This window comes from Hippopotamus amphibius, chromosome 10 (assembly GCF_030028045.1).
Source record: "Hippopotamus amphibius kiboko isolate mHipAmp2 chromosome 10, mHipAmp2.hap2, whole genome shotgun sequence".
Taxonomy (NCBI): Eukaryota; Metazoa; Chordata; class Mammalia; order Artiodactyla; family Hippopotamidae; genus Hippopotamus; species Hippopotamus amphibius.
In genome coordinates, this window is record NC_080195.1 from 24,344,553 (window position 1) to 24,369,182 (window position 24,630).

The 24,630-nt window shown below is 39.8% G+C and overlaps 1 protein-coding gene across 1 annotated transcript in view; it reads left to right on the forward strand.

Moving 5' to 3' along the window:
• Positions 1–24,630, forward strand: part of NRG1 (neuregulin 1) — a 1,000,105-nt gene that overhangs the window by 102,553 nt on the left and 872,922 nt on the right. The gene's annotated exons all lie outside the window — the stretch shown is intronic.

Here is a 24,630-nt window from a genome sequence, read left to right on the forward strand (position 1 = left end):
AGGCCAAAAGCCTGCCCTCTTGTGCCGAACAGCCACGTTGTGAATACAAAGAAAAAACTCTGGAAGGAAATGAAAAGTGTTACTCCAGTGAACACACAAATGGTAAGAGAGCAAAACAGTCTTACGCTGCTTCAGAGAAAGTTCAAGAGGTCTGGACAGAAGATCAAACCAGCTGCAACATTTCTTTAGGCCAAAGCCTAATCCAGAGCAAGGCCCTAACTCTCTTCAATTCTATGAAGGTTGAGAGAGGTGAGAAAGTCGCAGAAGAAGAATCTGAAGCCGACAGAGGTTGGTTCATGAGGTTTAAGGCAAGAAGCCATCCTGACCACATAAAAAGTACAAGGTGAAGCAGCAAGTGCTGATGCAGAAGCTGCAGCAAGTTACCCAGAAGATCTGAGATAGTTCATGAAGGTGGCTACACTAAACATCAGATTTTCAGTGTGGATGAAACAGCCTTGTATTAGAAGAAAATGCTGTCTAGGACTTCCATAGTCGTAGATGGCATAGAGGGGAGAAGGTATTGTCTGGCTTCAAAGGACAGGCTGATTTTCTTGTTAGAGACTCATGCAGCTGGTGACTTGAAGTTGAAGCCAGTGCTCATGTACCATTCCGATAATCCTAAAACCCTTAAGAATGATGCTATGTAAACGAAACAACAGAGTCTGGATGACAACGCATCTCTACAACATGATTTATTGAATATTTTAAGCCCACTGTTGAGACCTACTGCTCAGATAAAAAGATTCCTTTCAAAATATTATTGGTCATTGACAGTACACATGGTCACCCATGAGCTCTGATGGAGATATAAATGACATTGATGCTGGTAACACAACATCCATTCTGCAGCCCGTGGATCAAGGAGTGATTTTGACTTTAAAGTCTCTTATTATTTAAGAAATACATTTTGTAAGGCTGTAGCCACCATAGAGAGTGATTATTCTGATGAATCTGGGCAAAGTCAGTTGAAAACCTTCTGGAAATGATTAACCATTCTAGATGCCATTAAGAACATTCATGATTCATGGGAGGAGGTCAAATACCAGTGTTAAAATGAATCTGGAAGAAGTTGATTCTAACCCTCATGGATGACTTTGAGAGGTTTAGGACTTCAGAGTGAAGAGGAAAGTTAGAAACTTGCACTCAGCTAAAAACAACTCCATGCTCGTTGTGCTTTTGTAAAACATGCTTAGCTGTGCGGAGAAAAACAAAAAACCCAGGATGACCTAGCAATCCAATGTAACCATAAGATGTTTTGCTAAAAATGGAATGTTCTGCACCTGCTCTTGTAAGTTTCTGTTTGGAAACTACCATGCTCTGTGAACCAAGTAACCAACCTAACCATGCTAACTGTAAACACGTGCACTGACCCCTATAAAAGTAAAGCTCACCCTGAGCTCGGGGCCCAGAACTTTGGAGCGTTAGCTCTTCTGGGGCCGCCGGCTTAATAAACCTGAGTTCTCCAACCCTCTGGGTGTTGTGCTTGGTTTCTCGCCAGATTGATTTCTGCAACAAGAGGAGGAAGTGACTGCAGATGTGGTGGAAAGAGCAAGAGAACTATAATCGCCAAGTGGAGCCTGAAGATGTGACTGAATTCCTGCAATCTCTGGATCAAACTCGATGGATGAGGAGTTGCTTCCTATGAATGAGCAGAGATAGTAGTTTCTTGAGATGAAGTCAACTCCCAGTGAAGATACTATGAAGTTTGTGGAAATGACAACAAAAGATCTAGAATATTTAATAAACTTCATTAAAATTAGTGGCAGGGTTTGAGAGGTCTGACCCCAATTTTGAAAGAAGTTCTACTCTGGGTAAAATGCTACCTAAAACAGCATTGCTTGCTGCAGAGAAATTGTTTGTGAAAGGAAGAGTTGATCAATGCAACAATCTTCATTGTTTTCTTATTTTGAGAAATTGCCACAGCCACCCAGCCTTCATCAATCACCCCCGATCAGTCAGCAGCCATCGACATTGAGGCAGGACCCTCCCACCAGCAAAAACAGCATGACTCGCTGAAGGCTCAGATGATGTTTAGCATTTTTTAGCAAGAAAGTATTTTTTTAAAGCTTATTTGTTTGTTTTTGTTTATTGGCTGCGTCGGGTCTTCCATGCTGTGCGTGGGCTTTCTGTAGTTGCAGAGAGCAGGGGCTTCTCTTGTGGCAGGGCACGGGCTCTAGGTACATGGGCTTCAGTAGTTGCGGAGCGTGGGCTCATTAGTTGTGGCTCGTGGTCTCTAGAGCGCAGGGTCAGTATTTGTGGCACACAGGCTTAGTTGCTCTGTGGCATGTGCAATCTTCCTGGACTAGGGATCGAACCTGTGTCCCCTGCATTGGCAGGCGGATTCCTAAGCACTGTACTACCAGGGAAGCCCAATACAGTATGTTTTAATTATGGTATATCCATTGTTTTTTAAGACAGTGGTCTTGCATAATTAATAGACTACAGCATAGTGTAAGCATAACTTTTATATGCACTGGGAAACCAAAAAATTCGTGTCTCATTTTATTGCAGTATTCACTTTATTTCGATGGTCTGAAACTGAACCTACAGTTTCTCTGAGGATGTTCATGTTCTGATCCATTCCTTCCAAGTGGCTGAAGCCATTCCACACATAGGCTCTCAGGGGCCTCTGCAACAAGTACTAAAATTGTAGGGACAAGTACAGAGGGTCTTAGCTATTCAAATAGAAAAATGAAGGCACAATGTAGTTATAAGAGTAGCCCTTTTAGTACAAAGTTACCTAAAAATGGTTCTAACAATCTTTATCGAGTACCTGCTGTTGTGCAGATGTGGGGCTGGCTGACTTGGTTTCCCCTTGTCCACCTACAAAGTACTTAGGTAGAAAGTGAGCCTCCTTACCGGAGCATCAGCTCTCACTGTGAAGCCAGCAGGCACTGCAGGTTGGTTTTGTCCTTCCTGCCATCATGCTCTGCCTTGTTGTCCTCACTACCTGTAACTACTTCCCCAGCTTCAGCCCTGGACAGATTTGGGCTGCTCTGGGCATTCTTCCAACTAATAGGTAGTTATTAGCTCATGTCCTCCAGAGTCTGAGCAGGTAAGACTGACCTGCGTGGCCTTATCTGAACTGTAGATTTTCTTAACTGCATTGAGCTGCAGCCCCGATTTTTATAAAGATATCTATACCTGCAATCCCAGTCTTGACATCTCAACATATAGCTTCCTGCTAATCACCTCGCATTGCCCTCTAAGAAGATATTTTATAGCTGAGAAACTGGACACTGAGAGAGAAGTTTACTTGCTAAAGGTCATCCTATCTGGTGTTTGAGCATGGGTTCAGATCCACGATCTCTTCACTGTGCTGTATCCATCCAACTATACTGCACTCATTCTGAATTCTAGCTGCTCTTCCTTGTATAAAAGACTGGCAAGTGTTCAGATTTCACTCACAAGTTATCCTCTTAGAGCAAGTGAGTAATATGTTTCTTAAATCTCACTGTTTTCAGGAAGTACTTTATTTAACCTTGCCTGGGGCTTAATGAATCTTTGCTCTGCTTCCTATGGGTTTATGTATAATTGGCCAATAGACCTGACTACCCATTTGAAAACTTGGCCAAATACCAAATCCACGGCATGGGGTTCCGTTGCATTGTAGCAGCGAGAATTCGCTTTCTCCCAGGGGAGTCGGCTGTTCTGAGAGAGAGGAAATGCCTATCCTACTCCTACCCAGCCTTACCAACTCTAGTCCTGAAATGTGAAGAGAGAATCACCATTATCTCCTCAACTCCTGATGCATTTGGTCCAAAAGACTAATCTCAGTTTATTTGATGCTGGGAGAGCGTTTTCCTGTAGGATCAAGGCTATGCATGCTGGTTTGGAAGGCCAAGAGGAGAAAAAAAGACCCATTAGGACAAAGCCAACTCAAGGGGAAAGCTTAAATTATTTACATCACTTTATTTGTAAATAGCCCTCTGTCTGGATAGCTAAGAATCTAAATCCATGAAGATTGTCATTTATATAATGCAGTCTGCAAGATCCTTCATCTCCCTGACTTCGCCCAGGGGTACAATGTTGATGAGGCAATTGAAGGCTCAGTTCATGTCTCACATTTCATATGAAGAGTGTCAGTCTTTTATACCATTTATTCATTACAAACCTACTATTGATTGTCTTCGAGAAATGCAAGTACCTCTGAAGACACACACATAAGTCCCTATCACAGTATCTTGGTGAAGTTGAGAGCCTTCCCTGGTGATGGGTAGAAAGCAGATCTCTTAACAGGAAAGGAGAAGGAGGCAGAGAAGGCAGAATTGTGCTGAAAAAAGAAGTGATAGGCCATTGAGGCAACCTCCTGGGCACACCTGTTCTCCCCAAGCTGCTCTTAATTGACCCAGGATTGCCAGCTGTGTTACTGATGGACACTGGCCACCCACGTGGAGGGCTTCGCGCTACATGTGTGGGGAGCAGTAGCAGACTCGTTAAGGACCATCATGCCTCCTTCCAGACTGAGATGAAAGAATATCAGTGTCCATTATCCTTACAGCACCTCTGCATCTGGGACCTTCTGCATTAACTTTATGGTCTATTTTATTTCCCCTTTGCATGTATTAGAAACAAACAGGATTAATCAAAAATCTTATGGCTTCAAAAAGTAACAAAATGTGTTGTCTATTTGGCTTATGCCTGTATACTTAAGAGTTTCTGAAGGAAGAACTGTCATGCTTAATAGATTTGATGAGCCCACTGAGCCTCCCTGCTTTCTTTTGGCTTTGCTTGTAAACTTATTTCTGTTTCAGCATCTTAGCAATCATCTTTAAGCAAACACTGAGGTAGCAGTAGGGCTGGGATCTCACTAATGGATTTGCTGAGCCTTTGAAGGCAAGGGGGCCAGGCATATTTTAAAGGTGCGCTCACCACTAAATATTACCATTCTCATGCGTTTTCAAAGTTATGAAGCATCATTTGGATTTTTGTAGCACTTCTTTATGAGGAAAGGAATGAACAAAGCTGTGTCTCTGAGGCATACGTATCTTGAGATGTTTTCAATTTGGTACCATTTTCAGGCTTTCTCAGTACTGGAAATTTGTTCTTGCTTTTTCACATGCTTTCTGCCTATTTTACTAGTGCTTTTTACCAAAAGGTAGTTAAAGATAAAAGAGAGTGAAAAAATTTGCTGCTTAAGCTCCTGTTTGGCAGCTCTATTTTAAGTCTGGTATAGAAGGAGGGTTGAAACATATTTTCATCATTCAGTGTAGAGTTACTCCTGGTTTTCACAAATCTTAGTCCCAATTCTCTTATTGTTTCAAGTAATTTAGGATTTGTCACATTGGCTAAAAAAGCAACTGCACTAAATCAGGACGTTTGTCTTATATTCCAGTCTGCTGCGTTCGCAACGAAAATGCTCATTTATGCTGAGGATGATTTTAGAAAAGTGAATAATGTACAATTTCGCTGGATTTCCTATGGGCAACCTAGAAAAATACCGTAGCAAGACTCAAGAAAGCAATTCTTGGAATTGGAATTGAAATTCTACATGAAGAGAGGGCTTAAAGAAACCTTTATTTTATTTTTTTTGTAATGAATATCTTTCGAATTCATCTACTTTTTAAAAAAATTAATTTCTTTTTTGGCTGTGTTGGGCCTTCATTGCTGTGTGTGGACTTTCCCTAGTTGCCAAGTGGGGGCTACTGTTCGTTGCGGTGCACGGACTTCTCATTGCAGTGGCTTCTCTTGTTGCAGAGCACAGGCTTTAGGTGCACGGGCTTCAGTAGTTGTGACTCTTGGGCTTAGTTGCTCCAAGGCATGTGGGATCTTGCCGGACCAGGGATCGAACCTGTGTCCCCTGCATTGGGAGGTGGATTCTTAACCACCGTGCCACCAGGGAAGTCCCCCAAAACCTTAAGTCCTCTTTGCCTCAGTTTGTATCCTGTAGGAGGATCCTGTAGGGGAGAAAGAGGGAGACAAATAGGGGAGAAGAGATAGTATCAGATGTTACCAGCACATGATGTTTTGACACTGAAATTTACAGGTTAATTTCTGTACAATAAAATAGAGTTAAAGTATGCAGTTCAGAAGTTTTGACAGATGTGTACACTTGTGAACACCTCCTCCATTAAGATGCAGACCAATTCCAGCACTCCAGAAAATTCCTCAGGCCCCTCACACTTCTTCCTCGTATCCCACTTAGAGGCAACTGCTGATCCCTGTCACTGTCACCTAGTGTTGCCTAGTCTTAAATTCCACATATGTGGAATCATCCAATATGTACTGTTTTGTGCCTACATTCTTTAGCTCAACATAATGTTTTGAGATGAGTCTGAATTGCTGCACGTATGAGTAGTTCGTTTCTCTTTGTGTTCTACACTATGCATGTGTCACACAATGGATATTGGGTTGTTGCCAGTTTTGGAATATTATGAAGGAAGATGCCATGAACATTCATATTCAATTTTGGGGGCCAGCCTATTTTGTAATCTCTCTTGGGACAGTACTTAGGAATGGGATTGCTGGATTAGAAGCCATGTGCATATTTAACTTTATCAGAAGTGTCCAGTTTTCTACACTGGTTGTACCATTTTGCGGTATCCCTACCCCAGCGAAAGAGAGTTCCAGCTGTTCTGTATCCTAGCCAATGATTTCATATTATTAGTCTTTTTAATAGAGGGTATGTAGTAGTAACTCATTGTGGTTTTAATTTGCATTTCTCTGATGCATAATGATGTTGAACATCTTTATCTCTGCTTATACATATCTTTTACAAAATATCTCTTCAAGTCTTTCACCCACTTTCTATTAGTTTGATTTTTTGTTATTAATTCACAGTTCTTTACATGGTATGAATGTGAGTCTAATAATGTGTTGCAAACATATTCTCCCAGGATGTAACTTGCCCTTTCAGTTTCTTAAAGGTTGTTTATTGAAGAGCAGAAGTTGTAAATATTGATGGATGCCATTTTATCATATCTTCTTTTATGGGTAGTGCTTTTTGCATTCTAAGAAGTCTTTTCCTACCCCGAGGTTATGAGCATAATCTCCTATGTTTTCTTCCTGGATCTTAAAAGTTTTAACGTACATTTAGGTTTGCAATACATCCTTTAGTTAATTTTCACGTACATTATGAGGTATGGGTCAAGATTAATTTTTCTCCATGCAGATATCCACAAAGCCCATTTGTTGAAAATGTTTCTTTACCCATTGAATTGTGTTTGTACCTTTGTAAAAATTCATATGTCTATGTAAGTGGGAGTCCATTTCTGGATCTCTATTTTGTTGTCTATTTGTCTATCCTTATGCCAGTACTACACTCTTAATTAAATCACAAAATCAAATAGTTTAAGTTATCCAACCTAGCTGTTCTTTTTCAAGATGTTTTAGCAATTTCAGGTCCTTTTAAATCCCCGTATAAATTTTAACATCAGGTTATCAGTTTTTCAAAAAGCCTGCTGACATTCTTATGGAATTACTTTGATTATTTAGATAAATTTAGGCAGAATTTATATTTTCACAATACTGAATTTTCCAACCCATGAATATATCTCTCCATTTATTTAGAGCTAGTACGTCCTTGTACATTTCTTAGGAATTTCTTTGTACACAATTATATCCTCTGTGAATAATGAGAGTTTTGTTTCTTCTTTGACAGTTTTTATGCCTTTACTTTTTTTCTTGACTAATTGCTTGGGCTGGGACTTCTAATTACAATATTGGGTAGAAGTGATGATATCACATGTTGTAATCATTATCAAAACTGTCCCAGAGAAAATTCTTGGGCCAGATAACTGCACTAGTTAATTGTCTAAAATTTTAAGAAAGAAAATGATACCAATCTTAATTTCTTTAAGGAAGTAAAAGAGGAGGGAACACTTCCCAACTTATTTTATGAAGCTAGTATTACCAGATATCAAGACTTGAAAAGGATAATATAAGAAAATAAAGTTAGAAACCAATAACCTTATGAGCTTGGATACAAACATTCTCAATAAAACATTAGAAAATTGAACCTAACAAAATATATAAAGAATAACATATCTTTACTTAGTAATGAAAGGTTGGTTTACTATCTGAAAATCAGTCAGTGCAGTCTATCGTTTGACAGAAGTGAGGACAAAGATCATATGATCACCTCAGAAGATGCTGAAAAACATTTGAAAAAACTAATACAAGTTCATGATTAAATATCTCAGCAAACTTGAAGTAGAAAGGAAGTTCCTCATTTGATAAAGAGAATCTTTTAAAAAATTCTGTGGCTAACATATTTTGTGATTAAATAGTAAAATACTTCCCTTTATAAGACCAGGTGTTGCTCTTGCTTATACTTTTATTAATAGCATATACAACATTTTGTAAGCATCTTGGAAGCCGTTATTGTATTATCATGACCTCATTTTAGTTAGGAAAAATCACTTTCCTGAAACCCAACATTGCATCCACAGTCTGGATCCAGACTAAATTTGGGAGCACACCCTGATGCCCAGCACCCTTTTGTAGCTGTCCCCACGCCATGTTTAGAAACTTTATTCTAGTAGCAAAATAGAGGGAAAGGAATAGTATCATGGAAACCAACTAAAGTCTTTTAATATTAACTCAAGTACTTCTGTGTTTAATGATTTTTCTACCTAAAGCAGTACTCTAGACTTTCTCTAGTTGAGTTTTTTTTTCCCAGTTAACTAATTTAAATTAATTCTTATTTGAAAAGAGGATTACTGGTTATTAAATTACCACTTGTTATCATCTTGTACCTTGGAGAAGAACGTAACATCTCATATGTGCTTACTTCCCTTTGGCAAAAGCATCTTCCTTTGCTCTAAGCAGTCATCTGATACCCAATGGAGCACTTACATCCTTCTGAGAAGTTTTATTCCTTGTTTCTATGGATCAAGAAGGACTGTTCCATAAATGTTTTCAAACACTTATTAGGTTTGTACCCTAAAGGGAGAAAGCAGCAGGTCATTCTTTTTATTTCAGGGGCTTGGTATAAGTTGGGCTTACTCTTAAGATGAAGAAAAGAAAGAGAAATTCTTAGTAGCCTTCATAGCAGGCTTTGTGCTGTGGCTTGATTTAGAGAGTCCAGGAACAAAATGGTTGATCAAAGTCAGTTGATAATCTTTTACTAGAACAAACTGTGGATACTTTTTTGTTGATTAATTTGTTAAAATTTGTGTTTAGTTACCAAGCACCCATTATGAGGAAACTGGAATTCTATGCTCTTGTACGATGGGAATTTCAGATTTTCTGGGTTTTTTTGTTTTGATTTTTTGTTAATGCCCCAGTGTTTTATCTCTGTTCACGTATATTCTCAGTTTAACAAAGAACGTTGAACATTCCCCCACTTTGGATATATCCTATATCCTTCATGTTTGTGCAGTTTCATCATGGTAAGAGGCAATAAGAGAAAGTCTTTAAGGAATCCTCATAAGTAAGTAGTATAAGCTTCAATACAAATTATCGTACTTAGAAATTTTCTATATTTTTCCAACGTGGCCAAATTCCTCAATTCTTATTCAACAATAACAACAACTAAAACAAAATAGATGTCCACCTTTATCTTCCCTGTCTATTTAAAATATGCCAGGGCTAGAGTGGATCTTCCTGGAATGCATTTCCATCACATCAGATAACCCATTGCATCAGAAATTGAAAACAGCTGAGGCGGCGAAAGGAGTTACTTCTTTCCCCCATCTGATGTCTTCATCTCAGTAGGCTGGTGGGAATTTCCGTGCTTGAAATTAATGCACCTTGCAAAATTACTCACTTTAATAACCACTTTAGGTAGCTGACTTTCCTCATGCAGAAGGTATTAATTTAGCTTATTTATAGTCTTGAAAAGAGCATATCTGTGCTTACAGTGAAGCAGACCCACAGTTAACACACGGTTTAGAATAATTTTGTTTACCAAGCTCTTCAGGTGAATAGAAAAATATTCACCTTATCTTGAGTTGCTATGGTGACCAGGTGAATTATTTTACCGTCCAAATGGTCTGGATGATGATTGGAACATTATCCATTAGCATTAACAGTGGACTGTTAGCCCACTGCAGTGGTGACTTGCTGAACATTGTCCAAGGGACCAAGAGAGTGAATAAATGATCCACTGGTGCTCAGTCCTTAGGGAACAGTTTAAACTTCCAGATATGACCCAATGCATATTGACCATAGATGCTCATATTATGGGTTGTTTTTTTTTTTTTTTCATGTTTTGCTTTCTCAGGGGAGTCCTTGAGGGTTAGAATACTCTTCAAGGTATTGCATTTTGGGAAACCTGAGTGCAATTTCTCCTTCTTACATAAAGCCTTGATGTCCTTGGCTGGTAATGATAGTGAACTTGTGTTCTTCAGCAGAATTAGCTCCCTTTGTGAGCCCGGGTAGTATCTCAGTGAAGAGAGATGCTGCCAAGAGAAGTTTCAGCATTTATGGAATATCCAGGAATTCACATACTTATCTATAGACTCTCTGTTTTGCTTTCTCTGGGCACCAGCTACCTTCAGTACCTTCAGATGGAGAACTGTGGTTCATTGTCTAAGCATAGGATGTGCCACAGTTAGACTGATGCAGGCAGCTGCAACTGTATGATGGTTTTAAACTTCATATTATAAAATATTTCAAATATGCAAAAATTAGAAAGAACTAGTATTCACCATTTTCTTGAACAATTTTTGTTACTTTGCCAATTTTGTTTCATCTACTCTGTTTCATAATATTTTTTGCTGATATATTTTAAAGTAATCCCAGACATCATGTCATTTCACCTATGAACATTTAAATAATTTACGTAAGTTTTTAGTTACTAGTCATTTCTTTTGAGGTCTTTTTTTTTTTAAGTGTAATACCTGTGGTAGCTCATCTCTTATGAGTACTGTGTCTTATATTCTTACTAAAGAGAATACATCTTAGGTAACCTTCTATAATAGCAATCATCTCTCTGGTTTGAGCTGATTATTCATCAGAGTATAGCAGTTTAGAGTTAAAAGTGTGTCTCAACCAAATGTACTGTTTAATAAGAGAAAATTGAGGCTCAGAGAGGTAGAATGTCTTTCCCAAATAAAATAAGTGGTAGAGCCAATGAATCAAACTCAGTTCATGCTCTCAGAATACTTTTCCTCATACTTTGCTGTCTACCTAAAACACCAAGGGGTTAGTTAGCAAATATAATGCTCCAGGTTGTGGAAGTTTGTTTTCAAATGCACATTGTTACCCTGCTCTGAAGTGACCCTTTACACCTTTCCCATGTGTGTAGATTAGCAGATCGGTTTAGTAAATTGATACCTGTAATCAGGTAAACACTGTAGAGATGGTAAAGAATGAGGTATAGGATAGCAGTCCCCAACTTTTTTGGCACCAGGGACCAGTTTCTTGGAAGACATTTTTTCCATGGACGGGGGTTCAGGAGGCAATGCGAGTGATGGGGAGCAGTAGATGAAAGCTTCGCTTGCTTGTCCGCCACTCACCTCCTGCTGTGCAGCCCGGTTCCTAACAGGCTTCGGACCAGTGCCAGTCTGCAGCCCTGGGGTTGGGGGCCCCTGGTATAGAGAATATGAATTTCATTAGAGAAAGGAGTATGATGGGTCCAAGGAGACTAGTCTTGGGGATGAGGGAGGAGGAGCAAATAAGTAGCAATGATTCAGTGATTTTTGGATTCCAGAAAGAGAGAGGATGTGGAAGACACATTTTTAAGCCTTTCGCTTTTCTTTGTGACCAACATTGTTGGCTTTCAAAATACATCCTTTAGATCGCTAGTGGGAAGCAACTGCAAAACACAGGGAGATCAACTCGATGATTGGTGATAACCTAGAGGGGTGGGAGGGAGACTCAGGAGGGAGGGGATATGGGGATATATATATAAATACAGCTGATTCGCTTTCTTGTACAGCGGAAACTGGCACAACAATGTAAAGCTATCATACTCCAATAAAGATCGAAAGAAAAACAAAAAGCAAACAAAATACATTCTTTCTCTTTTAATTTTCATTAAATTCTATAGTGCCTTACAACTTTCAACAGTTTGACACACATGATTTCATATAATCCCACAGATGAAGAGAACAAGGTAGTGGTTTCCGGTGGGGGGAGAGAAGAGGGGAGGGGCAGAATGGCAGTAGGGAACAAACTACATTTTATTTAAGTTGATCTGGTCTCAGAGGGATCTTTTGAGAAAGCTTTGTAGTAAGATGATAGTTCTTTGGGAGTTGAGCAGGTATATTCCTGTGGAGTGACTTTCTTTGAGGTTCTAATCACTGGAAGGTGTGAGGGGAGAGATGGGGACAGCTTTTCATTTTGGGATACAGCTGATCAAGGAGCAGGCTTGGGAGGCAGCAGGAATGCTATGTGTGGATCAGCTATAGAAGGATACGACACCTACACATGAGATCGTGTATATTCCATCCCATTGAGTTTCGGACACACATTAGTTCTTTTGCAAGAGTGACCTTTTTTGTTTCCAGTGCAAAAACAATTAAATGACTGTTCATTCTGATGTGCATAGCTGCATGTACCTAAATTGGCTTTCCCCATTTCTGATAGCTAAATTATTTCTCCAAGCGTGTGCCATTTTTACATGAAAACCAACAGTTTTCAACTATGGCTACCCAGTAGGGGTATTGAGGACTGGTACTTTTAAAATAACACCTCAATCTAGGCAGTGATCATCAGTGGCTAAAACCATTAGGTGAACTGTTGATGGAGGACTTTATAACCAAAGGTTCAGGCTGGAAACCCTAAACCAAGTGGTTGGTCTTAATAGCACCACCTAGTGGATCTGTCAGACATGATGCATCTCAGGCTGTCACAATAGGAAGTAACCAGCTCAATGAAACAGGCGTGCCCACAAAATCGCACCTGAATCTCATTGAGCTTCTGGTGGTTTTCCAAGAAAAACTGAGGATAGAGGAACACGTTAAACAACACCGGAGGAAATAACCAGACAGTCAGAATGTGGGTACAGGAAATAGGCCCTGGATTATCCAGTAAATTATGCTATGGGGGGGGGGGGGGGGTTGTGTCGTGGAAAGGAAGGGACTATTGTAGAATAAAGAGAATCAAGTGATGTAATAACCAAAAGCAACATGTGAATCTCTTTTTTTTTGATGATAATTCAAGCAAACTAAATTTAAAAAGATATCTTAGGAACAATTTGGGGAAGTTTGAATAGGGAATGGATATTACATCACATTAAGGAGCTCTTAAAAATTTTAAGACTGGTACTTCTATTGAAAAAATTAGAATTGCATACAGAAATACTTGGAGGGAAAATAACATGATGTGTGGTATTTTCTTTAAAAACTTCAGCCAGAAAACAAAAGCAGGAACATTGATGAAACAAGATTGTCAAAATTTGATAATCTCTGGAGCTGTGTGATGAAGCTTATTCTGTGGATGTTCAAAATACAGCCGAAAAGAAAAGGAATAAACCACAGACCACTGAAATGAGAATTTCTGGGGGTGGAACCCAGGCATCAGTTCCTGTTTGTTGTGTTGAAGCCAGATGATTCTATTATGCAATCAAGGTTGGGAACGATGGTAACCATTTTTTGAGTGAAAGTGTTGAGATCGAGGACAAAAAGGTTTTTCTGATAAGGCCATAAAGTTCAAAAATATTTCCAATTGGTTTTCTGAGACTGTAAAGATCAGCAGATTTTGTGAAACTGAATTGTGTACTCTCAAGGAAGTCCTTGGTAATGTGAGCCTTGAGATCTTACATGTATTTTATATTTATATATATATTATATATACACACACACATATATGTATGTAAGTCAGTTGCATATATTTATATATAAATCAGTTACATCAGAGATTATATCGAGAAATCAGAAGCAGTTATATTGAAATACAATTAAGTTTGTGATTATATTACTATAATTAAGCATATGTATATTTGTGTATATGTATATATTAATATAACTGTGTGTATATGCATAGTATATGTTTATATAATTGATATATTACTAATAAATTTTGTTTATTTCTTTATATTAATATAATTATATTCAATTAATATTAAGCATTATATATGTGTATATGTGTGTATATATTTATGGCTCTTGTTATACTAATATACAGTTATCACAGTGTGCAGTACACAAAGTATATTATAATAACAGCAACCATAAGTCCTAAGTTTTTGTGTGATCTCAATTTCAAATGTTTCATTCCATTATTACAGTACATGCCCCAGTTATTGGTTCAGAAAAAACCTGTCATTGTACTTAGAACTCATTTACAGAAATTTTTCCTTTCTAACATGGTTGCCATGCTATTCTCGTTGGAGTAGTTTTTGGTATATGAAATGTATAGTCACTCAGCATTTTTTCCACAAGATGTTTATGGAGTGTGTTATGTGTGAAGCATCAGAGTAATTTTGCGTTGTTGATCATTTGATTATATCGCTATTCTTTGGTGGCCATGTGATATTAGGCATTCCGTCCAGTAGTTAGGATCTGGTCTTTAATTTCAGAAGGAAAACTCAAATTAGAAAGTAATATGGAAGAAATTTCTGAAAAATTTAGATTTAGAGATAAACTTACACCCATAACTGAGTATAAGGAATCCTAGAGGATGTCCAGTCGAGCCTCTATCCATGGCTGAGAGTTCAGTTTATAATGACACTGGAAAAAGCTATATCATCTAACTTCAGGAACTTGAACTTTTCCGTAAGCAAAGAGTTCAAGGTCTTGCAAGAACACCTATCCCATTGTCAGACAGCTCTAGCTAAAGCTGATCACCTGTTTAATCAACCAGACAGCCACGCATTGTGAATTGGCAGAAGGCCACTTTAAGAGGGCATGGCTTCTAGATCTTTGCCACAGCTTGTCCACTTTCTTCGGCTTGTCAGCTGTTAGCACCATAGCTGCCCACACCGAGATAGGTGTTTTCATTGGGGTTGGAAAAAAAGGAGGGTAGCATTAGGCCAAGACTCAAGAGTAGGCGCTAAGGAAATAGGAAGGAGAAGTCATCCAATATGCCAAAAGCTCCTGTTGAAGGATAAGGGAAAGGAGGCACCAGTGTCGAGGGCGAGTGCTCCCGAAAGCAGGCTTGTGCAGAGAGGGGAGTCTCCTCGTTTGTAAGTGACTTACGAAGGGCACCAGTGGCGGACTAATTTATCCCCAGATGTTCCTATGACTGAGAAAGCTAAGGGTGGGGGTCACCTCTAAAAATAAAGTTCAGAGGCATCAATGTTTTATGGATATTTAGAAAGGGAAGCAAGAAAATAGGCCAAGGACACTGGCCTATACTGAAAAATTTATAAGTACTTGGTATCCCTATAACTTCTCTTCAGTGAGAGGCAACAAACCCTTAGGAGAAGAGCTCTGGTGTGGTCATTTCTGGGCATCAAAGCTCCAGAGATGTGCCTTATTCAGAGACATTAAGGAGCAATGGGAAGAGAGAATCCCCACGAAATAGATGCTGGCATCTGTTTAAAGGAGACGAAGGCAGACTGTATTCTAGAGTCTTAAGGTTAAAAATAAAGTGGAACATGAGAAATAATCTTGGGAATAAACAGCCCTTGAGGCTTGGCAGGGAGGTTGGGGTGGTCCATGTAAGGTTCCTGTCACTCCAAGGGGACATTTTGTTGACTCTTTTGACATGTTGCCTCTCTGTACCTTGAGGTAGAAAGGCTCATGCAAAAAATATTTATTAGCGAAAACAGCTTTCAATAGGAAATTATTTATAGTTAAAAGTCTAGCGAAAAAAAGCAAAACAAAACAGAAAACAAACCTGAATTCAAAATAACTGTAGCAAAAATATCCTTCATGTTTTGTTACTTATCTGGGTAAAAGTCAAATTTCTGCAGCTTTTGGAAGTGATACTGGAATGACCTGAGGAAAGGAGATCAGTGAGGTTATATTTTTTGATAACTTAAGGTTTTTGAAATAATTTTTGACCAGGAGTTGTAAAAATGTTAGAACATTCTCATGTACTCTTTACTCAGCTTCCCTCAGTGAAAACAAATTACGTAACCATATCACAGTGATCAAAATCAGGAAACTGACATCGATAAAATACACTGTTAATTAAACTAGAGAGTTTATTTAGAGTTTACAACTTATTTAGATTTTTTTTTTTTTGGAGGGGTGTTTAGTTCTATGAAACTTTATCACACACAACCATCACCACGTTCAGGATACAGAACTCTTCAGTTATGTCAGAGAAGCTCCTTCCTGCCACTCCTTTATACTCATATCAGCCACTAAGCTCCATCTCTAAAAATCTGTCATTTTAAGAACGTTATGTACATAGAATAACACCTTTGCAACCATTTGAGATTGGCTTTTTTTTCCACTTAGGGTTACACCCTGAGATCCATCCAAGTTGTGTGTTTCAGTTGTTGAGAAGTATTACATTGTATGAATATAACACAATGTATCCATTTACTCCTTGAAGGACATTTGGTGTTCTGGGGGTTTTTTGGTCCAATTTTAGCTACTGAGCCTACATTTTTACTGTTTTCCCCAATTATGTGAATTCTGACACTATATCTTTTAGGACTTAACTGCAGGTGGGATGAGTTACTAAAAGGATAAAGGGCAGGTTACCAGTTTCCAAAAAGGCATTAGGATGATTCATTTTTAGCTGAATAAAATATGTATATTAATTCATTTTTGTATATGTCAAGAATATGTTAATAATTATAGGAAAGTAGACAGGCAACAATCAATATAAAATACAGGGAATATCCAAATTCTAAAAAACTCACAAAGTTCTTAAAAGAATGGTCCAGTTTTTGACTCCTTTTATTAGGCGCTGCCAGAGCCCCTTGCACCTGAGGGTGGACCTCTTGCTTCTCACTTAGACTTTCTCCTATACTTGACCTTCCTCCACCGACGTTCTTTTCTCAGCATATTGGAAAAGAAAAATGCAAGCTCAGTGCAAAAAAGGGTGTGAACATTTCCGTTGATTCAGGTGCTAGCGTGTTTCAGTAGTTACTCTCGTTTTGTTTTTAGGGATATTGACATTGGATGGTACCCATCTCAAGTCTGGCCAACATAGTTAACCCAAAGCAGTTATTCTTGATTATAGCACACGGTTTCCAGATCGTGTTCCAATCAAATAATGAACTCCAGATTCATTATTTGATTTAATTTCTTGAGAACATAGAGTTGTTATATCCCATTTGTGAGTCTTGGTACACACAATTCACTCTACTTGGGTTACTTTCTGTTCAACATGCGGAAAAGCTGTTTTCCATCTGCTCCTTCCTCTTTCAAAACTGCTGAACTTTTATCTTCCCCAAGAAGTTTTCTATAAAGATTCAGGTATTTCTGTTCATTTTCTATACCTACATATTTGTGTTCCTTGTATGTGTTTGTTCATCCTGCCTCATGGGAATTCACCTCCTCTATTTCTTCAGAATCAGGAATCTGCATAATAAGGGCTTGACCTGTCTTGAATTTGACTCATGGAAGGGACATCCGTCTACCTTTGGGGACAAGTTTAACATGGCTTTGAGGAGTTAACCCAGGATTATTTCCCAAGTTTTTCTCAACCATTGTTGCATCAGCTAATAGTATCTATTTTCTTGTAGTAACTTTTTTTTAAAGGAATAAAATTGCTTTGTGTTTTTCTGATCCTCTGGGAAACTAGGTGTCCAGTTGGAAATTAGGTTGGTCTGATTTTACCAGAAGATCTGGGATTTGGTATTTCATTTGCCTCTCAGTACATGCTCATGGGGATGCTTTCTGCTTTCTCATCGACAAAATTAGGTGGGTACAAAAGCCTATGTAGCCAACTGGATTTTTGTGATGACAAAGGGAGATAATGTAAAAAATGCTAGGATGTGGGAGTCATATCACTGTCCGTTCCAGGTACACTAACAAGCCACCTTTGGTTTGCGTTCCAGGTACACTAACAAGCTACCTTTGCTTTGCAGCAAAAAATTGTAAGTTAGATAATACTTCAACTGCATATTTTTAATCTCTCTAAAATTTAATCTTATATGCAAAAAGGTAGTAACAGCAGCACTTGGATACTTGAAAAGGTGTTTTGTCTGAGAGAAGGGACAGATTGATTATACGATACATCCATCTATCAGTGTCCTTGTTCAGGCCGAGCTGACTGCTGTAACGCAGAAATGTGGGAAGCCTGTGATTCTTTTAAGAGTTTAGAATTTCAGAACCTATTTGTGTAGCAAGATAAAATTGGAACTGACTGATGGAAGACTAAAAGGAAAGTGAGCCCTTTCACCTTTTAAAAAGGTTAAAGTGACACTGTCAGTGTGGCTTAGTATTCACTGCTGTCCTGCTGGTACATTACATGCTTGATACACTGTCACGTGGGAGATAACATCTCATTTAAGTCATGGTTGTGACAGGCTGAAAGTGTCTCATGAGTGTTGGTTTCACCATTCCTCAAACTGCGTTTGAAAAGAATTCTCCTGCAAGAATTCCGTAAGGACTACCCTGATTCCATACTGGGAAGAACACCTCCAAAACATATCAGGAATCCAACTCCAAACCTAGTGCTAGCCGTCAGAATCTCTCCTCCAAACTACTAAATTGGCTTCCTAACTAGCCCCCTGCATTGACTCTTGCTGCCCTATAGTCAGCTCTCCACAAAGCAGCCGGAATGATCTTCTAAAAATATAATTCGTTTGAAAACATAATTCTCATCGCAAAACCATGTGTTGGGTTTTCCCCTACAATCAGATGCAACGCGTGTGCCTTCCCATGGCCTACCAGAGCTCAGCATGGTCTGGCCTGAATCCACCTCTTCAGAATCATGTCCTACCTACTAATGGCCTCTTTTCTTGATCCATTGTAATCACACTGGCTTTCTTGCTCTTCTTTGGACATGCCTCAGGGCCTTTGCACTTGCTGGTACCTCTGCTGGACACTCTCCATTTCCCCAGATCTTTACCTGAATGACTCTCACTTCTCAAACCACCTCCCCAGAGATAACTTCCTGATCTCTTACTCTCCAGTCACTCCCTCTGTCCCCAATCATGCTTTATTTTTCTTCATGACTCTTAGTCACCTGGGATCATACTGTGTTTCTGGTTGCTTTCCTTCCTCCCTTCCTTCCTCCCTTCTTTCCTAGAAAGTAAACTCCTTGAAATCAGGGACATGGTTCTTTTCTTGCTGTTTCTCCATGTTTCAATAACATTTGGCCCAGAATAGGTTTGTGATGAGTATTTGTTGAATGAGTGAACCAAGAAAGGAGTTACAGTGAGGGTCAAATATGCCTGATGTCAAATCCAAACCTTATCAAGTTGCCATTTACTGGAATACAAAGCATTTCTCTTCAATTAGCTAAGCTTTAGTTTGCATGTTTTAAGAGGTATCCAATGCTACCTTCTTCCTAGGTTGTTATAACTAAAAGAAATAATAGATGAAGCCTGCCATGGAGTGGGCCACCCACAAACATTCCCTCGGTCCGAATCCACGCAGCCGTTTGTGGGCACTGCCTGTAAAATGGACTAGAAACTCAGGGGTTCTTTTTTTTTTTTTTCTATCAGTTTTCTCTTTTTGTGACAGGATGATGTGGTGCTCAAAGGGCTGGTTGAAGCCCTCGGAGGGTTGTAGGCCATGAGTTTGAGAACCACTGGGCTGTGTCCTTGCAAAATGAAAAATGGATAAATGAAACAGCAGATGTCCTTATGCCTCTTAATTCCCAGTGGGGATCTGGTCTGCAATCTGAGAAGAATCCTGTGGGTTTCTGTGGGAGAGCACAGAGTGTGCCCTCTTGCATTTGGATGCCCAGGCCTCTGTGCTGGGAAGGAAGGGAAGAAAAAATACTAGCTCCCCTACTTGCGCGAACGTTAGAGCATCGGAAGAAATAGTGAAGCTGTTTCCCTCTTGCCCTTGTTCTAATCGGGCCCGTTTCTCAAGGTCAAAGCCCCATATCCCACTTCTGTTTCATTTCCGTTATGAGACACTTCTAAATCCCTGGAGTCCTGCCAGGTGGATGCAGTACTAAAGGTCTGCCTCCTGGGTGTCTGGTCTCGGACACAGTAATCAGCGCAAGAGCAAGACAGAACAGCATGCATGTAATAGAGTCATTAAGATGATGTAAACACTAATGTGATACATGTGAGGTGCCAGGTACTCTTCCAAGAACTGTTCACCTGTTAATTTATTGAGTCCTCATCACAACGCTGTTAGGGAAATAACTATTATTAACTCCATCTTACAGATGAGAAAGCCCTGAGACACAGAGGGTAAATGTCCAAGGTCACAGAGCTAGTCGATGGTAGAGCAGAGCCCCAAGCTCAGGTAGCCTGCATCCCAGGTCCGTGTGCCTTGTGGTGATGGTGGGGCCACACCAGCCTGTGTCCCCAAACATCCTGGCTCTGTTGCTCCAAGGGGTGAAACTTTAGGAGAGAGAATGATGCAGCTCTTGGTCTTATGAAGAGTGTGAATGCCGGATTGGTTAACACTTTATCAGAGGCATCCGCGGTGGAAATCCTAACATATAAAACTTCAGCCCTTTTGTGGTTTACAGAGTACTTATTCGTGCTCCCGGAAAGGCGCACACGCTTCTTTCATCGTGTAGCGGCAGCAATGAGTCTTTCCTCTGCCTCTCTGTCTGTCTGCGGTGCCGTTGCCCTTGCTCTCTGCGAGGACACAGCCCTCTTCTGGTCCAGGGCGATCCTGCTGGCTCTGAAGTCAGCCTGTCCCTGGTCACCACCGGCACACTGTTCATTAGACACATGGAAATGTTAGTTACTTTTTGTTCTCACTCTCATCTGCTTCTGTCTCTTTTCCTCAAGGGAATCGCCCTGTAGGGCTGGACGTGGATCTTGTTTTTTTCACCTCCATCACCCCTTGCTCACTTCCTCTACACCTAGTCACTGCTAAATAATTGCTGTTAAGCTGAATGATCAGCCTAAGATAGAGGAATGTGTTGCTGCCTGGCTGCTTAGTTTTATAAAGATAGGGATAAATATGAGAGTAGTAGCTGCTATTTGCAGAGAATTTACTGTGTGGCATCGTTCAAGGGCTTTACAGAACCCATTTAATTCTCTCAACAGCCGTGAGCGTTACTAACACAAACTTCATTTTCCCATGGGGAAACAACTGCTTTTTGGGGAGTGTGCAGAAGGCCTAGTTTCACTACGGTAAAAATAGAAAGCGCAGAAGTTGCTTTGCTGTGCTTTGGAATAGCTGGGGCTGAGGAAGCGAGATTGTATCTAGCTCTGTGGGTTGGAGGTTGATTTAGCAGATGTGTGTAACTGAAGGATTCTGCTTCTTAGATGGCTCAGGATCTTTCACTGTCTTTGCTTTAGATCCTGGAGAAGGACAGGACCTTGAAGAATGCATCCTCTGCTGAAAGCTGAGATCTGTTTCTTGTGGATAGGGTTCAGGAACATTTTAGCAGAGACCACCAGTATTGAATCTTCTGTCTACTCTCTGATCCTGGCAGGTTACTGAGCTCTCTGGGTCTGAGTTTGCTTATCTGTTCAGTGGGGTTCATTGTAGCCACCTCTCAGGGTTGTGATGAAGGTTAAATGAGATGCTGTGTGTGCAGAGGACCCGGTGGTGAGGAGGGCTTGGGGTCCCCACTCAATAAACATTGGGTGTTATTCAGCACTGGCATTACCTTAAAATCCTAAATAAGCCGTAGGTTTGAGATGAGAGTCAAAAGTCTTGAATTGGCGAAGTATTCTCTGCTAGAAGGCAGGCTTTCCCCTGTATCACACATACAGCAGTGGAAATGCTTGTTCAGAGACAGCCCAGAACAGTTAAAAAATAAAGAAAAAAAAAACCCACAAAAAACCAAAACACATTCTGGAAAGGCTGGCGTTTTGTACAACGTTGTGAGTAAGACATTTATAGATATTGAGCCAAAATTTCCACTGTAATAGAAAAAACAGTTGCTTTTAAATTTCTGGTCCAATTTAGCAATTATGGATGAGTTAAAATGTAGGCCATTTGAATTGGATTTGGAGGATAAAGTAAGATTCTATCCTACAGTGGGGGATGACTCACAGAGGAGGTAGCTTGACATAGTGGAAACAGCAGCTGATAAGGAGCCAGGAGACCTGAGTTCCTGGCCTGGATTTGCACGAATAAGCTGCTATAGCCTTTGGGCAAGTCATTAAACATCTCAGTTTTCTAGTCTGTAAAATGAGAGGGCTGTATTTGTGCATGGATCTTTCAATATACTGATTGTACCAAGCAGATCACTGAAAAGGGCATGCGTTATCTATGGTAATTAGGGAGCAAAGTATTCTTGCTTTATTACATCCACATATATATATATATATATATATATATATATATATATATAATATTTTTTGGAGAGCATACTGATATGAACAACCAGAACCCAAGAAAATGCACCAGCACCAGACTGATAAAAATAAAAGTAGACACCTGGGAATCTTGTAGTATCCTGGGGTCATTGCTATGTCCCGGGAAAGTATAGCCATGCTAGTTAAGAGTGTTCTGATGATGGGTCCTTATAAGCAGAGGATTTACTGGGAACCATTGCTGGGAGTTTTAGATGGTTATCATGTTATGGATGTCCTGTCATGAGCTTTGCGCACTGACACATCTTGAGAAATAACGTGTTGGTTGACAAAACTCTTTAGATCCGAGTTTGCAAATAGGAAAATGAATTTGGGTTAGCTAGCTTGTTTACTTCTTCCTTGCGCTCTTGGTTCCTTCATACTATTTCATTTGTGGGTGTGAAGCCACTTTCTGTGCCAGGTGTCTTTATAAAGTGTTTAAGGTTTTACGAAGTTGGATCTTGAGTGGTACCATTTTCCACTCTTTGTATCAGCAACCACCTGCAAAAGTAAGTTTGGTCAACTGTGGAACGGGTGGATTGGGTGATTTCTTGGAATTACTCACTGACATTATAAGGGTGCCTCTTGTGGTACAGTAGACATGTTCCTGAGAGTTACAAAGATGAAATTTTTAAAAATCGAATCTAATTTCCCCATTGACTTGCATTAGAAATTCAGAGATGCTTTAATCTTCATTTGTGATTGATTTTCAATTAGCAATGGTTCCTGCCACTTTAACTCTGAATTTCATAGTTCCTTCCACCCCCCTTGCAAGTAGTTAATGATATGTAAGCAAATATTAGAGGAAGTCAGGAGCTTCTCTGTACTGTAACCCTGTAGACAGTCCTGTTGTATATGTGTGTGTGGGGTTGGGTAGCGGGGTACGGTGGGCTACCTGGGAGATGAAGGACCTTGGTTCTGGTGCTTTCTCTGCCACCACAGAGCAATATGTCTTTGAGCAAGGCCTTTTTGCCTCCTATACTCATGGTTTTCTCATTTGTAAATGATGACCTCCACTGGTCCTATCTGGCTTCACTATTGTACACATAATTGAGTGGGAAAAGGAAACTTTCTGTGAATAATAATCCTGCAGTTTTTCAGCTTGTAAATTAATTTTCTTAAAGTGGATGATACCTATCTGTAAGTGAATAATGGCATCCATTTATTATCCTTGTTTTTATTTAGCTTTTTTTTTTTACTTGTAAATTTCATTTCAGCTGGATTAGATGGAGAATCCTTGGGAGGCTTATTCAGCATAGAGAGATTTATTCATTCTTCATTCTGGATGAAGAGGAAATATTTCAAGATAGAGCTGACATGGAACATTAATTTGATTGAAACTTCTCTGTGTGAGGAGTGATTGTAGCATCTTCATCGCCATCACGGAGAGAGATGAGCACAGATTAGATTATCATCCGTGTACAAAGGTCATGCAAATTGATACCCGTTATTTGTAGGCTGGGCTGATCTTTACAGTTGCTGGCATGACTTCTTTTGCAATAGAGTCATGATGTCTTTCATGTGGTTTACACGTGGCAATGAGAGGAGCACACGTCCCTGGTTACCAAAACCTTGTGTCTCCCAATGGGAACTTGGCACAGACTCAAAAACACAAGATGGAGATGTACAATATTCAGGCGATGGCACTGGTCATCTGGCATGCTGTCTGCAATGAGAGTACACATTGGCCAAAGGCAGAAGAGTTCCTGAAACAGATGTTCAGACAAGATGGCTAGAGTACTGTTGAAATGTGGTCTAGAATAATTACGAACATAAGCCTAAAAAGGTAGCCAAGATAGGGTTCTGAATTATAGCCAGTCATGGGATTATTATTTAATTCCAGTTGAGGGTGTTTCCTGCCAAGTATGTGCCAGACCTTCTGAAAACAAAATCTGTTTTTTTGCCAGAGGTACTTAGCAACTATATTTTAAGCCTAAATTCCAAAAAAAAAAAAAAAAAGGGGGGGGGGAAGAAGAATAAATTGCTTTCTGATGGGACTAAGTCATAATTCAAACAGCCTTTGAAACCCTACCTTCTCTAGGAGAGACTTTGCCCAGCTGAGTAGAAAAGGGGGGGTGGTCTTCTCCTCCACTGAAGCCAACCAGATATGTAGCACTGCAGTCATTTTCCTAATGTTTTTACAGCAATTGGTACTTGTGCTCAGTGAATATTAGAACTTGCCTGAGCATCCTCAACCCACCTCCCTGATCTCACCTTCTCCCTCTTGCTTTTTCACTCCCAGGGAGCTGGGTTCCTTCTTGATCTTTGGATGCACCAAATAGCTTCCTGCTGGGAAGCTCTTCCTTCCCATAGTATAGATCTCACTCCCTCACCTCTTTTAGGTCTTTGCTCAGATGCCACATTATCCACGAGGTTTCTGTGGCCACCCTATTTTTAAAAAGCAGCATCCCACCAGCATTTCCTAGAGCCTTCAACCTCCCATTTTACCT